Source organism: Phascolarctos cinereus, unplaced genomic scaffold (assembly GCF_003287225.1).
Source record: "Phascolarctos cinereus isolate Bilbo 61053 unplaced genomic scaffold, phaCin_HiC Scaffold_8;HRSCAF=390, whole genome shotgun sequence".
In the NCBI taxonomy this organism is placed as follows: Eukaryota; Metazoa; Chordata; class Mammalia; order Diprotodontia; family Phascolarctidae; genus Phascolarctos; species Phascolarctos cinereus.
The window spans coordinates 47,348,779-47,365,422 of NW_027556291.1; the positions used below are offsets into that span (position 1 = coordinate 47,348,779).

Here is a 16,644-nt window from a genome sequence, read left to right on the forward strand (position 1 = left end):
AAATTGCTTTCATGAAGGTCACAGATGACCTCTAAATTTCCCTATCTCTGAGGCCATTTCTTAGGCCTTATCATCCATGGTTGTTTTTCTGTAGGATCCACTCCCTGCCCCCGCTTTTGGAAAGATCTTCCCACCCTTGGATGCCTGCAGGCATTCTCTTCATGCTTTCCTAGCAAACTTGCCAGTTCTGGGAAGGAGTCTCTTCGCCCTCTCTTGCTGAGTTGCCATCCCCCAGACTTCTTCCCCAAGCCTGCTTCAATCCCTTCTCTCCCAGGGTGACCTCATTTATTCCTGCAGTTTCAAGCCTCATCTCTCTGTTTGCCTCCCTAATTCCCATCTCCAGTTCTTAACACTGGCCTGAGTCATAGTTCCATATTTCCAATTCTGTTGTTCAAAATGGAGTTTTCCTCCCATCCCCCACACCTTCAACAAATCCCAATAAACCTGCTCATCGTTGTGACTGATGATCATATGGTACCATCAACTCCCCAGTCATCCAAGTGCAAAACCTCAGTGATATTGACATCTCTCTTTCCATAATCCAAGTAAGTGACTAAGTCCTGGGCCCCTTCTACAGTCTCTTATCCATTCCTTCATCTTAAGACATTAAATCTAGAGCTTAAGGGAAACTTAGCGCTGAACTGAGTCCAAACCCTTCATTATACACATGAGAAAACTGACACTCTCTAAGGATCATAAATCTAGAGATCATGGAGGCTATTTAGTACAACCTCTTTATCTGACAGAGGGATGAGGCCTGGGATCCCATGGTCATGAACAAGATCATCGATATAGGGCCAGAAGGAACCTCAGAGGCCATCTAGTCTGACCTTCTCATTTTACAGAGGAAGAAACTGAGGCACAGGGAGGTGACTTGCAGAAGTTTATCCAGGAATTAAAATCTAGCCCCTCATACTCCAGAGCCACTGTTTGCACCGTTACACTACAGTTTGGACTAGAGAAGGTGTTCTTTGCCTAATGTCCATTAACTGTTTTTTCCCCCTATTTTAACAACTATTTCAATATAATCAGTTTCTTTTGAAATTTTATGTACTTTATTTTATACATTTATAAATATGGTTCTGATAAAGGGTTGACAGGCTTTACCAGACTGCCTAAGGGAGTCACATACAAAAGAGAAAGAACTCATGGACTAGATGATCTTTTGAGGATCCTTCCAGCCCTGATAGTCTGTTATTTCCCTCTTTGGGCCTCAGTTTTCTTTTCTATTAAATTAAATCAGAAAACTATCCTTGTGATGAAGTCTAAGGTCCCTTATGTATGTATGCAAGCAGGGCTACTTTCCATAAATATGGCCCAACACAATAGGCCATCTTCTTCAAGAAACCTTTGCTGATTATTTCCCCTTTTGGCCCCAAACTGCACTCCCAAAGCACTCTGGACTCCTCTGAGGAGATTATTTTCACATTGTACCTTGTATTTTATGTATCTCTGAAGCCCCCGGGATATTAAACACTGAGCCTTGCACAGAGGAAGAAACTGAGGCCTGTGTTGATGAAGTGACTTGGCCAGCTTCACACAAGGAACCAGGAAGGTCTGAGCAGGGTTCTGACAATTCAGAACAGGATGAATGCCTAGATGACGTGCTACATTGAGGAGTTGGGGACATCCTGAGGGAAGACAGTGTGCTTGACTCTAAAGCAGGTATGGCAAATCATGGCTCTCTGGCCAAATCCAGCCTGCTGCCTGGTTTTGTGAAGTGGGGAGCTAAGGATGGTTTTTACATTTTAAATAAAGGCTTGTAAAACCTGCAGCAGGCTGGATTTGGCCCAGCGGACTGCAGTTTTTCTTCTCATTATTGTTGAGTCATGTCTGATTCTCCCTGATCCCATTTGGGATTTTCTTGGCAAAGACAATGGAGTGGTTTGCCATTTCCTTCTCCTGCTCATTTAACAGATAAGGAAACTGAGGCAAACAGGGTGAAGTGACTTGCCCAGGGTCACACAGCTAGTGTCTGAGGCCAGATTTGAACTCAGGTCTTTCTGACTCCAGGCCTGGTGCTCTATCCACTGAGACACTTAGCTGTCTACCTCTGCTCTAAAGCATCATTGATCTACAGTACAGGGTAATGGAAAGAGATCTGACTTTGGACTCAGGGGGTCCATTATTAAATCCCATATCTTCTACCTATATGACCTTGAGCAAATCATTTCCCCTCTATGATCCTCAGTTTCTTTATCTTTAAAATGAGAAGCTTGCACTAGACAGGCTCTAGGGGCCTTTTTCAGAGGAGACAACCCACGTCCAAAGGACTTCTTCCACTCTAAATCCACACGCCCCTGCTTTGTAGTTTTGCCAAGGGCCAGCCCAGCAGTTGAGTCCCATTAAATAGATGTGGACCCTGTTAAGTAGCTTCCTGGTCTAAGATGAGTCTTGGCTCTGGGGGCCAGGTCAGTGATGACCTTACTTCCTTGCTGGGGCTGGTCGAAAGCCTGGCCAGGTCACTGACACATCAGCTGGCTCCCTGGGTGCGTGAGTGATCATTCATTGTCTCATGCCTTGAGCATTAATGAGGCCGCAATGGTCATTAATTAGGCGATGTTTGCAGCCTAGGAGGAAACTGCTCACTCTGGGGAAATTCAGGAGCTGACATCAGAGGACAATGATTCAGAGCAGGGTCAAGGAGAAGAATTGATGAGTTGGAAACTAGCAAAAAATATCCTAAGATGGCTCCCATGCAGGCTGGAAGAATGAGGGAGCATACTTGTAAGGGGCAGAGTGGTGGAATGGGACCAGCACTGGCCCTGGAGTCAGGGGACATCTGGATTTGGCTCTACCACTTCTTAATTGTATGACCTTGATCATTTTCCTTCTCTCTGTCTCAATTTTTTCATCTGCAAAATGGGGACGATAATACCTGTAGTATGGGCCATATTAGGCTATTGTGAGGCTCAAATGAGCTAAGCATTCTCCCCAACTCACATTCATTGGGCAGACCCTCCAGGAGACCAGTGCCTGGGGTTCAAGGTGCTCTAAGAGTCTGCAATTTCTGAATTCAAGCTCACAAATTCCCAATGATGAGTTCAGTTTTAATACTCAGCCAGAGAGGCCCAATGAGTTCAAAGCAAAGGCATTTACTGAAATGGTATACCACAAACAGTGGAAACAAAACTTGCTCCTCCCCCAATAAATCTAGAGCAAGTTCTTCTACAGCTAGGTAGTGCAGTAGATAGAGTTCCAGGCCTGGAGTCAGGAAGACTCATCTTCCTGAGTTCAAATCTGGCCTCAGACATTGACTAGCTGTGTGACCCTGGGTAAGTCTCTTAACCCTGTTTGCCTCAGTTTCCTCATCAATAAAATAAGCTGGAGAAGGAGATGGAAAACCACTCCAGTATCTCTGCCAAGAAAACCCCCAATGGAGTCACAAAGAGTTGGAGACGACTAAAAAACAACTCAACGACAACAACAACAACAACAACAACAAATATACACAGTGTCAGTGGGAATAGTGGGCATATATGTACACAGAGTGAACAAATAAAGAGGCAAATGTGTAGAGAACGTACATAGCCAAGGCAGCACATACCTCTGACACCACAGGACCCCGATGTTCTGTCTCTTTCTGTGGTGTGTTCCCCCAGGATCTCTGCAGGCCAGGTTGTTGCCCTGGGCTCCCTGGGCCTACTTCTCCCCACAGCTCCCAGCCATCACACAGCTGGACTCTCTAAACCTGATCTCTGCTGGGAAAATTGTTTGTGCTCTTAAAGGCTGCCCAGGGCTGGCTCACACTTCAGCCAACGTCTGAAAAATGCATAACTTTTTAAGGTGCAAATACACAATTGGCCAACAGTTAGTCAATGAGTATTAAGTTCTTACTATGTGCTAGGCACAGTGCTGGGCTGGGAATACAAATACAAGCAAAAACAGAAGATAGTCCCTGCCCTCAAGAAATTTACATGATGACATGAAAGGAAGCTGGAAAGGGGTGGTATAGTACAATATATCCTGGAACATGAAGAAGTGTAGATTGTCACCTGGTAAGAAGTGAAGAGAGATGACTGACCTAGGAACCTTCCTCAAAAGGAGGTTCTGGGAAGACTAGGTAACAGAAGCTATTCTTTGTCTCATTTCTTACCTAGCCTTAATCACTGAATGGGTGTTGCCTCAGACAAACAGACCTGGGAAAGACCTTAGCTTAAAAAGACCAAGGTCTCCCACTGTATCCAGGGCCATCTCTAGTCATCCTGATCTATATCTGGCCAGTAGACCCAGATGGCTCTGAAGGAGAGAGTGAGACTGGTGACTTTGCAAAGGCCTGCCTCATTTAAATTCAATTCACTTCTAAGTCATAACATCTCCTTCCTGATGTCATTGGCACTCTTTGAGAAATAAGGACAAACAACAATCCAATTAAAGGGATGGCCTCAGGAAAGGTGGGTACTTCTGAGGTATGAAATACAGGAAACTGAAGTGAGCTTCAAGGATCAAGGGGCTTCTGGGACATGATGGAGAAGTCCAGAGTGTAGCCTTGTGAGAAATGAAAAAATAACAGATGATGAAAAAAAGGCATATGATCTGCTTCTCTTCCAATTTTTATGCTATGTTTAATATCATGTTATGTTATGCTATGTTTAATATGCATATCAATTTTGAATTTTTTAGAGAATATGGTATATGGTATTGGCCTAAGCCTAATTTCTGTTGAACTAATTTCTGGTTTTCCCAGTACTTCTTATCTAATAGGGAGCTCTTTCCTGTGGAATTTGTGTTTTCCAGTTTATCAAAGAATAGATTATTGAGTTCCAATATTTCTGATTCTCTCCTGTCTAGTCTGTTCCTGGTCCTGATGCATTTACAGGAGAATTGTTCCAAACTTTCAAAGAAAAATTAATACTGATACTGCACACATTATTTTTGAAATTGAAAAAGAAAGCACTCTATCAGATTACCTTTATTAGAAAAATAGGAGTCTTAATGCCTAAACCAGGGAAGGATAAAATAAAGGAGAACTATAGAGTAATATGATTAATGAATATCAATTCAAAAAGTTTAAATAAAATCCTATCAAAGTTACTACAACAATTCATCTAAGAAATCATTCATTATGACCAAGTCAGATTTATACCAGAGATGCAAGGATGGCTACCATTAAGAAAACAATCAGTTTAATCAATCAGATTAAAAACAAAAAATATAAAACCGTATTATGTCAATGGATGCAGGAAAAAACCCTCTGAAACAGTACAACACTAATTTATGCTTAAAAACCCTACAAAATATGACTACATATGTATAACCTGTACCAAGTTGCTTGTCTTCTCAATGAGGATGGGTGGGGAGGGAAGAAGGGAGAAAATTTGGAACCCAAAGTTTTAAAAACAAATGTTAAAAAAATTGTTTTTGCATGCAACTGGGAAATAAGACATACAGGCAATGGGGTATAGAAATCTATTCTGCCCTATAGGAAAATTGAAGGGGAAGGGGAATAAGAGAAGGGAGGGCAGATTATGAGAAGGAGTATTCAGAATGCAAGCCATCATGGGGTGGGGGGAGGGACAAGACGGGGAGAAAATTTGGAACTCAAAATACTGTGGAAGTGAATGTTGAAAACTAAAAATAAATAAATAAGCAAGCAAATAAATAAATATATAAATACTCTACAAAATAAGGTACAAAAGGATCTTTTTCAATGAATTAAGCATACAACTAATAAAACTAGAAGGCTAACAAATTTTTAAATGAAAATTAAACATCAAAATAGGAATTCTAAACATTAAGGAAAAAACTAATAAAATTAAAAGCAAAATATCATTGAATTAATAAATAAAAGCAAGACCATTTCAGGTTTTCTGGGAACAAAAAGATAAACAATTAGCTAATTTGATTTTTAAAAAAGAAAGAGGAAAACCAAATTACCAATAGCCAATAACCATTCCACAAAAATAAACCTTCTTTTAGCTAATATGCAAATATATTTTGTGTGACTTGACATGTAGAATTGATATCATATTGCTTACCTTCTCAAAGGGTAGAGGAAGAAGGATGGGAGGGAGAAACTTTGGAATTGAAAATTTTAAAAAATAAATGTTAAAAAGCTTTTAAAATACAATTGGGAAATATTTAATGAAACAAATTAAAAAATATTTTAGCCTTGTACTCCTTTTCCAATCTTAAACCAATTGGTTGTTTCTAGTTCGATTCTAGCTTTTCTTCTTGGCTTGCATACAGGCTCCTCAGGAGACAAGTTAAGATGATCTCATGCTCCCATCTCTTTGAGGACTTGCCACATTTTGTCGTGATCCACAGTCAAAGGCTTTAGTGTAGTCAATGATGCCAGATGAAATCAGGTTAAAATAAATATTCAAGGGTATCTTAGTGGGGCACAGAAGGGCACCCAAAGTAGAACCAGGAGTTGGGGGGGTGTCAAGAAGGGGCAGTCTTACTACTTCTGCCTCACTGTAGGGCTGTTGACTAGGATGGAGCAACCAGTATATTTCCCTAAGTCAGCAAAACACCTCCCTCAGTATTCAACCCCCACCCCCCACCATACACCTATGCATTTGCATCATGTCATTCTTTCAGCCCTTTAGAGATCCCTCAGTGTCTCTTGGTATTTACTAGCAGACACATCTCTATAAAGCTCCTACCATTTACCTTCCCTACACCTTCTCACCTTCCCACTTTGCTCCAGGTACCAAAATTCTCACCTCTGTCTGGATGATTTTTATATAGTTATCCCTTCCATATCACGTGGATTAGGGGCATGGTAGCCCCCACAATCTTGAAAATCTGCATAAAATTTTTGGCCCTCCCTTCGTACCAGAGAAGAAATCTGATTTTTTTCTTTTTCTTTTATGGGGTGTTTACATTACTTCACTGTAATATTAGGGTTGATATTATACATTACTATACCTATATTTTCTGCATTTCTCAGTTTCTAAACTTTTTGTGTGCTGGCCTTCACATATCATCTGCAGCTTCCATAAAACTCCCCCCAAATTCCCATTTAATTTCTTATGCCAACCTGAGACATATTGAAATTGTGATGGGGAAAGTCGCAATACAGAAGGGATAACTGTATAGGATTCTTCATTCTTTCTCAGCATAAACTGAGGAGCTTTTCCCTCCCCAGCAGCTGAACCTTGAATAAAGGCCAACCCACCTAGTGCCCAGCAGGACCAGGGCTCCCCAAAGCATAGGGCCCTGTCTGATTGGCCTTGATTCACGAGTAAACAGGATGACACAGTTACAGAAGAACATGGACAAGCTGAAAATGATCTAGAGAAGGGCTGTTAGAAGGGTGAGCAGACTGAAGACTGCCATCATAAGAGGAATTGAAGGAATTGGGGACCTTTAGCATAGAGAAGATTCAGAAAGAATGAGCATCTGGAGGGCAACCAGGTGGGAGAGGATCAGACTCATCCTGCCTGGTGCTAGAGGAGGGAATTAGGACCTGTAATGGGTGGACGTGGTAAAGTAGATTTCAACATCCTGCCATTCAAACCTTCCCAATAATTATGGCACTATCTCCAGGGGGAATGGGCCACCTCAGGAAGTGGTAGCTTTCTTTTTAGTGAAGGTCATCATGCAGAGGCTGCTTGACCACTTGTAAGTTACCTTGCAGAGAGAATTCTTGTTCAGGTATGACATTCAGAGCCCTACCTGAACAAGAATACTCTGGATGTGATAGATTCTGAGTTTGCTTTCAACTCTGAAATTAATAATGATAGCTCATTATTTTTATAGTGCCTTAAGGTTTACCAATCTCTCTACTTTTATTACCTTTTAAAAAAACCAAGCATTTATTAAATGCCTGCTATGTGCCACAAACTGTGCTTAGTGCTTTTTACAAATATTATTTCTTTGATTCTCACAACACCCCTGAGAACTAATTGGTGCTACTTATTGAGGTCAAGAGAATGGGATAACAGAGGAAGGAAGGTAGGAATGCTGAATGCTCGGAGCCAAGTCACATGGACAGGGCTCTTCCAGGCCAGGATGGAAGTGTACTATCTAAGGAGGAGCAGTGGCCTGTCCCCCAGGGAAAGATGGTATGGCCCACGGGTGTCATCAGGAAAGAGAGAAAGCTTATCAAGAAGGGCCATAGGAAGAATGTGATGCTATGGAAAGAGGGCTGGTGCTGGAATTCAATGGACTGAATTCAAATCCTGCTTCTTACTATGTGTGACCCTGGATAAATCATTTAACCTCCTTGGGCCTCAATTTCCTCCTCTGCAAAATTAGGGATTTGGATTAAATGGCTTCTGAGGTGCTTCCAGATCTAGATCTAGGACCCTATGTATCAAGTTCCTTTGGGCAAGCTATTTAAGCTCAGGGCCTTAGCTTCCTTCTTTGTAAAATGAGGGCGTTCTACTAGAAGACCTGTGAAGGTCCTTTTGGCTCTAGAGAGCTATGATCCTATGATCTGGGCCCTCAGTTCAAACTCTGCCTCAGACATTGAGTGGTTATGCGACTTTGGGCAAGTCCCTTGCCATTGCTGCGCCTCAGTTTCCTCATCTGTAAAATGGAGGGTTGGACCAAGTCTCATCTGTGGTTGCTTCCAGCTCAAACTCCAGGAACCTCAGAAGAGGGAGGGAAGTCAGTGACTTCCAGCAGAGGGGTGTGGAGGAAGCTTTTGGTCATCTGCAATCAACAATTGGGATCCAGGTCCCTGGCTCCCAAATCTACTGTAACAGAGAACTTCTCAAACCTTGTCAAGGTCTATGGCCCCTGCCCAGAAATCAGGTTGGAGTCTAGACATTTTTGTGTATTGGGAAGAAGAGCCATTCTGCCAGCAGGGTATGCAGGGGAGCCACAGGGATGGGCCTCACCCCTTTCTTATTTTCCTCTCCCTGTCTCTCTCCTCCCCTTCTTAGGCTATCCCCACCTCCTCCCACAGGGTCTCCCTTCCTCCTCCATTCTCTGTCCTCTTCCCTCCCATTTCCTTGCCCCCTTTTTCCTACAACTTCTGATCCCTTTCTTTCCTCCCCTTATACATTTTCTCTTCTGTTTCCCTCCCTTCCATCTCCCTTCGCTGCTACTTCCCCCCTTCCCCTGTCTCCCTCATCTTTACTCCTTTCCCTCTTCCACTCTCTGTCTACTCTCCTGCCCCTCCTTAAAAGGCAGGGGGAATGAAGGGGGAAAAGGAGAATGGGAGATGGAGAAGTGGAGATCAAGGGTAAGGAGAGATGAAGGGGAAAGGTGGGGCATTCCTTTATGTCCACTCTTTTTCTTTTCTCTTTCCCCAGTCTTTCCATCCCTCCTCCCCTCCCCAGTCCCTCCCAACCTCTTCTATCCCTGCTCCTTCCCCTCTCTTTGGCACACTTTTATCCTTCCCATACATATCCTCCCCATCCCAGTCTTTTCCCCATTTACATTTCCTCACTCCATTTCCCTACCCTTGTCCTTCATTCTCCCTCTCCTACCTGCTTTGTGTCTCCTTCTTTTTTTTTCTTCCCCTTTCATCTATCCACCTCTTTCTTCCATGCTTCCCCACGATTTGTCCCTTCTTCCTCTATCACCTCCCCTTTTCCTCCTCCCTCTCTTGTCTCTGTCTCCCCTATATGTCCCCTTTTTACTCCTTTCTCTCTTCCTTTTTATCATCACTATGTTTCCCCTCAATGCCCCTTCGCTCTTCACATCCCCTTCCTACTCTTACGTCCCTTCCCCCCTCTTGATGTCCCGTACCTCCCCTGATGTCACCTTCCCCTTCTTAATACCCCTGTTTCTCGCAGGCCCTGAAGTCAGGAGGACCTGAGTTCAAATCCGGCCTCAGACCAAACACTTGGCACTTACTAGCTGTGTGACCCTGGGCAAGTCACTTAACCCCAATTGCCTAAAAGCAAAAAAAAGAAAAAAGAAAAAAAAAGAAAAAAATACCCTCCTCCCTCTTTATGTTCCCTTCCTCCCCCTTCCTCCCTTGATATCACCTCTCCCATACTGCATATCTCCTTGCTCCCCTTTGCCCCGACCTTCCTTCCGCTTCTGTTGCCCCCTACCTCCTGAAGACAATACCCAACAGGCACCCCAGTTCCGGTAGAGGCAGAGGTATCAGGAACAATAATGGCGGAGTCAGCTAACTCTCCGCTGCTTGAGGCGGTGGGGTGCCTGCAGTCCTGGCTCCTACGGAGCACTACGCCTCAAAAGCTGCTGAAACATTTGAAGAGGCTCTCAGACTTACCTATGACACTGGACGTACTCACGGGGACTAGAGTGGGGAAAACCGTGAATGCTTTGAGAAAATATGAGCAAGTCGCGGTCTTTGCCAGAGGCCTAGTGGCCCAATGGAAGAAACTTGTCCCCGTGGTTCAAACTGCCACCCAGAATAAGGAGCCGGAGGTGCTGGGGATGCCGGAGGTGTCAGAGATGCCGGAGCCCAAGAGACGTTTCTCCAGAAAACGGCCCCGAGATGCGTTGCCCAAGGAAAGAGAGGTAGAGGGGCCCGATCAACAAAGTGGGAAAGCTTCGTGTAGCCAGCTGCCAGACAGTCCGGAGGGCAGGAAAAAGAAATACCAAAAACTTGATAAAAACCTCAAAGACTCCCTCCGTGGGGAAACAAGAGAAAGGGGAAAAAGCAGAGGAGAGGGTATAAAAGGAAAAGGGGAGAAAGAAGGAAGGGATGCAAGAAAAGGGGAGACAGGAAAGAGGAAGACAAGAGGAAAGGGAATAACAATAGCAAAAGGGGAATCAAGAGAAGGAAAGAAACAAGAAAAAGGGGAGACAGGAAAAGTAAGGAAAAGAGGAAAGGAGGAGACAGGAGAAGTGGGGACAAAAGGGGATTCAAAAGTGGAGAAAAAAGAAGAGAAGATAAGAGATGGGAAGGCATCTGGGAACCAGTTTTCACTTTTGCATTATTACAACTGTGAATTATCAGGCAAGTCTCATGTTCTGTCACCTCAGGCTTCCACAAACCTTCAACAGGTGTCCATGGAAAAAAAGGCAGATCAGCTGAGGCCACCCCAGAAGCCCCACAAAAGGCAGAATCAGGTCATACAGGACAAAGAGGGAGACAACCCAAAGAGATGTCGTGTGAAACAGGAGATTAAAGTGACTGTTCATCGACATCAACATCAGAGCAAAGGTCACAAGTCTTCTGAGAAAAACAAGGCTCCACTGAGTGACAAGGGGGAAGGGAAGCACTTGGAGCTGAGCCAAGAAAAGCTACCTCAGGTTGCTTCCAGAGAAGAGGGTTCAAATCCATCCTCTAAAACCAGCCCCAAGGGGAAACAGGCAGCGCCCAGTGCCCCCAAGAAAGAGAAGAAAACAGAAGGCAGCAGTGGCAAGAAGACATGTGGGCCTCCCTCGGAGATGGCTTCTGGCAAATCCGTTTATAAACCAAAAGACAAAGATGCTCAGAAAACAGAAGTGCAAAAGTCCAAGCTAAGTGTAGATAGCTTGCATGGACAGATGCAGAAGGGAGAATTCACTCCAGAAATACAACACAAAGAAGGTTCTAACAAGTTGAAGACCCAGAAGAGAACTGAAGCCTTTAATGCAAACAAAATACCCTCCACAATTCAAGGAGCTCAACAGTCAGAGGTGGATGATGGCTTTGAGCAGCACTCGATGTCCTTTGAATCATACCTTCTCTATGACCAGCCCAAGAAGAGAAGGGTGGGTAAAACTCCAACTTCTGGGAGCAGAAAGGAGAGCCGCCCAAAGCTGAAAAGCCACAGTGCAGTTAAAAAACTGCCCATGGAGAATTCTAGCCAGCCAAAGAAGCACCAGGCTGGGGCTGGTTCAGCCAATCCCCAAAAGAGCTCTGATGGGAGTCCAGCATTACCAGCCCTCCAATCATGGACAGGTTCATCATCAGTTAAGGACATTTGTCACCCTCTTTTGTCATCGCAGACTGTTTATCACCCTCTTTCTTCTGGTGAACTGAATCCTGCCTTTTGGCTGAAAAAGCAAGTACCCTCCACCTCCCAAGAGAACAGAGTAGCTGAATTACCTATGAGTAGGGTTAATTCAAAAGTGGAAGTATACTCCGGCTCTAGAAACTCTTACACACCAAAAGTGTTATCCCTGTATGAACAGTGCATCAAAGTCCTTGAGAAGAATATAGACTTAATCTATGAAGTTGGCCAAGTGCCCTATGATATGCTCACACCAGTTTTGGAGAAATGTTCCCCTCAGCAGCTCTATAGAATTGAGGACTACAATCCTATATTCCTTGAGGACTCTGATAACTTATGGAAAGTTCACTGCTCTCACGATTTTAGGAAAGAGCTACCACAAGAATTCGAATCCTGGCGCGAGATGTACCTTCGGCTCCATGATTCTCAGAAGGAGCGGCTGTGCCGCTTGACCAATTCAATCCGATTAGCTCATGCCAAAAGACCCAAACGTCGACAGACCAAGATGTTATTCATTAACCCTGCGTCCAGGTCTCCTTATGACATTCCAGAAAGACAGATATTGAGAGTAGGAGGAAGAATGGTTCTCAAAAATGCCAGCATCAAGACTATACAGCATACCTCGAGCAGCAGGAATTCCCTTGACAGTGGTGCCCAAGACAAGGAGCCATCTGATGGCCCAAGTACAAGCAGTGCTCACTTGGTCCCATCAAGGAGCCATGCAAAGTTCTGAGCATTCTAAGAAAACACTTAGGAGGAAAGTTGCTCCTATGATGGCCAAGCCTGTCAAGACTTTCAAAAACAGATTTGCCCAGTCATAAACTTTTTCATAAAGAGGATAGGGAAAGAAAGGAAGAGATCAGGGAAGAAATTTGGGTATGTGTGGATGTGAAGGCTAGGACCAAGAAGCTCACCAAAAAGACTTGAACCTTTGCTGCTGATAAGCCTATTGCTTTGTGTGTTTCCAAAACCTGCCTAGAAATAAGGATTAACAGCACCATTTTCCAGGTTTTAGCATCTGTAAACTGTCTACTCAAACAAAACTCCTTCCTGCCTCTCTCCCTGGAAAACTTTGGACAACTGAGGAAAGGTGTGAATCTTCATGCCTTCCCAGGGATTTTAAGGTCAATTTAAACTTTTTCAGTTAACTTCTTTGTCCTTAAATACTTATATGAATCTGTGATCTGTCTAAAATCTGGGTTCCCCTGGGATGCAGATTACAATGAATCTGTGCCCACTTATTTTGTGCTTATGGGCCTTCATGTCCTCACTTAAGTTTTTCACCAGAGGCCCACATAAAGTGTTAGGGTCCTTCTCACCATGTGCCTCCCTTTTATCTTTTCAGCTAATAGATCTCTTTGATGACATCTGCTATACCACTAATGTTTCATAACTCTTGGTTTCTAATGTGTTATGTTCTATTTGCGCCCACTGTGTGCCTCCCCAGCACTCTTTGGGTGAGCCTTAACTTCAGTTCTTTAGATCAGTTATTCTCAACCTGTTTTTGTGTTGTGGACCCTTTGGGCAGTCTGGAGAAGCCTATAGACCCCCTTCTCAGAATCCTATTTGTAAATGCATCAAATGAAAAACACAGGATTACAAAGGAAACTAATGCTATTGAAATCCAGTTATCAAAAATATCAAGAACAAAACAAATAAAATGAGTGGATGGACCCCAAGTTGAGAACCCCTGCTTTGGTGCCTGTAGTGTTCCATGATTCAGAGCCATATAACAGATTGGTATTTAAAAGGTTGAATTTTGTTTCAGCAAGGAACTTGGAGTTCTAAAAAGAACTTTGCAGTCTCCTGAAAGCAAGTTAGCTGGGTTTCCTCTTGTTCAATGCTGGAGTCAACATATCATCTATTTGTAGTGTCTGTCCAAGATATATATGCATATGTGTGTGCATTTATGTATACTGATGGACAGGCTCTGTGTTGTTGGCAGTGTGCATTCTTTATCTACTTGTGTTTTTTTCTCTATAGATGATTAGGCTAAAATTTTTCGATCATGAATCTCATTTAGGATTCTAGTACTTGACACGGTGAGCATGATGTCATCTGGAAGCTGGAACATGTGAAGGTCTTTACCATCTGTAGGAAATCCCTCCTTGCTGGTTTTCCTCCATGGTAGTAGCAGGCACTTTTGGTGAGCATATTTCCCCCTGTTTTACACCTCACTTGTTATGAATTATCAGAGGGTTGTCATACAAGATTATCTCTGTTGTTGGATCTTTTAAGGAATTTTGTATGAGTGTGTGGGAGAAAACTTGTTGAAAGAGTCTTTCAGGTAGCATTTGGCTCAATTTCTTCTTTCTCATAAACAAACAATGAGCAGAGTGAAATTTTGTTATTGTTTTCAGCTTTCAGTCAATTGTGTTGTGGTAATGACTTCACATTATGTGGAATGTCACTTTGGAAAGCCTGCCTGTTCCCTTGTTATATACTAGTAATACCCTCCTTGATCATTCTCTTATTGTGTACAGAGATACCTTTTATTTTACATATATGGGAAATTAGGCTTATAGGTTAAAATGATGTTCTCTTTATTGCCTGTTGGGTGGGAAACAATAGGATCCTATGTGTAGAGCAGGGAGGGACCTTAGAGACCATTGATTTCAACCTTCTCATTTTACAGGTGAGGAAACTGAAGCTGAGAGAGGGTAAATGATTCACCCCAGATAACATAGCTAGTAAGTGTCTGAGTCAGAATTTGAACACAGGACTTTCTGACTCCAAGCCCAATGCTCTAGTCACTCTGCTACCTAGCTGCCTCTAATAAGGTGGGAGGGGTTGTGTTTTGGGTTTTTGGTGATGCTCTTGATCTATTGTCCTTCAGATACTTTGAGCACGAGTCCCTCAATGCCCTCACAGTTGTGTCCCCTCAAGCACGGATCTCCTCTGTGTCTACTTGGTCTGGTCCAGCTGTTTTTTTCTTTGTTTTCTTCATTGACATTCCCACTTCCCCAGAAGCACATGTGGAACTGTCTGAATGTTTTTGATGGCAAAAAGCTTTGTTATAAAAATCTTTGCAAGTTTTCCCATCTTTCATTTATTGTCCTCCTTCTAGTTTCATCCTTAAATCTCCTCTGGCTTAACCTTGTTGTCAACTGTGAACAATCATTTTAATGAATAAATGTTGCCTTGATTGTGTAAAAAAAAGAAAAGGAACACTGTATTTGAAGTCAAAAGACCTGGGCACACTGGAATCAGTTACTGTCTCTGGATAGTAACTACAAGTCCCTTTCCCTCCCTGGGCCTCAGTTTCCTCCTCTGTAAAATGAGGGATTTGAACTAGACTAGTCTCTTCTAGCTTTGGTGTTCTGTGATCCTCAGCCTATCATAACTTTTGTACCTTAAGCCCACCCAGCCATCTCAGAGGCCCCTTCCTGCCTCCTTGATAGCCAAGGTATCCTGACTCCCAATCCAAGACCCTTTCCAATAAAAAAATAGACCTAAGAGCAGCTCTAGAGCCAGCTTTGCCACTAATTTACTATGTGGTCCTGGGCAAGTCCCTTTCCCTCTCTAGGATTTATTTTCCTCAATTGGTAACATGGAGGTGGGGCAGCTAGGTGGTGCTGGACCTGGAGTCAGGAAGACCTGAGTTCAAATCAGACATCAGGCGTACTAGCTGTGTGACCCTGGATAAGTCACTTCACCCTGTTTGCCTCAGTTTCCTCATCTATCAAATGAGCTAGAGAAGAAAATGGCAAACCAACCAGTCCAGTATCTCTGCCAAGAAAACCCCAAATGGGGTCACGGAGAGTCAGACATGACTGAACAATAACAAACAAAAAGATGGGACTCCATGATCTCTAAAGTCTATTCTTCTCAGCTCTCATGTCCTGTGATGAAGACTATTATTGTACCTGTAAAGTTCCTTCCTGTGGTTACAGAACTCTCCAGCCTCCCTGAGAGGGGTAACCCATTCACCCATTTTCAGCTTTGAACACATAAGCACTGAGATCATTGTCTGCTCTCACCTTGGAAAGCAAAGAAGGTAGGGCCCTGAGAGAATGGAGCAGAGGACGGGGGAAGAGGGATGGCAGGTATGATATAGTGGACAGAGTGTAGTAAAATAGTACAAATGCACACTGGACTTGAAGGGAGGGAAGGAAGGAACATTTATTAAGTGCCTACTATGTACCACATATGGTGCTAAGTACTTTACAAATATAATCTCATTTGACCCTCACAACATCCCCATGAGGTAGGGGCGGTTATTATTATCCCCATTTGATGGATAAGGAAACTGAGGCAAACAGGTGAAGCGACCTGCCCAACATCACACAACTAGGAAGTGTCTTGGGCTGGATTTCAACTTAGGTCTTCCTGTCTCTAGGTCTAGGCCCAGCTCTCTGTGCACTCTGGCACCAATTAGCTGCCTCTAAAAGTTGGAAGAACCTAGTTTGAGACAGTATGCTACAGAGGGAAGAGGACTGGCTTTAAAGTGAGAGGCCCTGAGTTCAAATTCTACCTCACTGTCTGACTTTGTGCACGTCACTGAGCCCCTCTGGACTTCAGTTTCCTGATCAATAAAATGAGAGTGCTGTACCTAGATCACCTCTAAGGTCCTTTCTAACCTTAAATCTGTGATACTGTGAGGCATAGGTCAAACACTTACCAGCTGTGTGACCCTGGGTAAGTCACTTCCCAGCTTTGAGCCTCAGTTTCCTCCTTTGAAAAGTGGGAATTATAACTCTTGCTGTTTCACTATCTGACTAGGTTATTGTGAAGAAAATGTTTACAGGGTTAAAGAAATGAGAGTAATAGCATGTTATGTTTATGGTTTCTAGGAAGACAAATCTCAACTACTTTACCATGTTTCCTG

General features: G+C 43.4%; 1 pseudogene; it reads left to right on the forward strand.

The window, feature by feature from the left end:
* Positions 1–10,023: 10,023 nt before the first annotated feature.
* Positions 10,024–12,549, forward strand: LOC110201352 (elongin-A pseudogene; annotated as a pseudogene).
* The last annotated feature ends 4,095 nt before the right edge of the window (positions 12,550–16,644 follow it).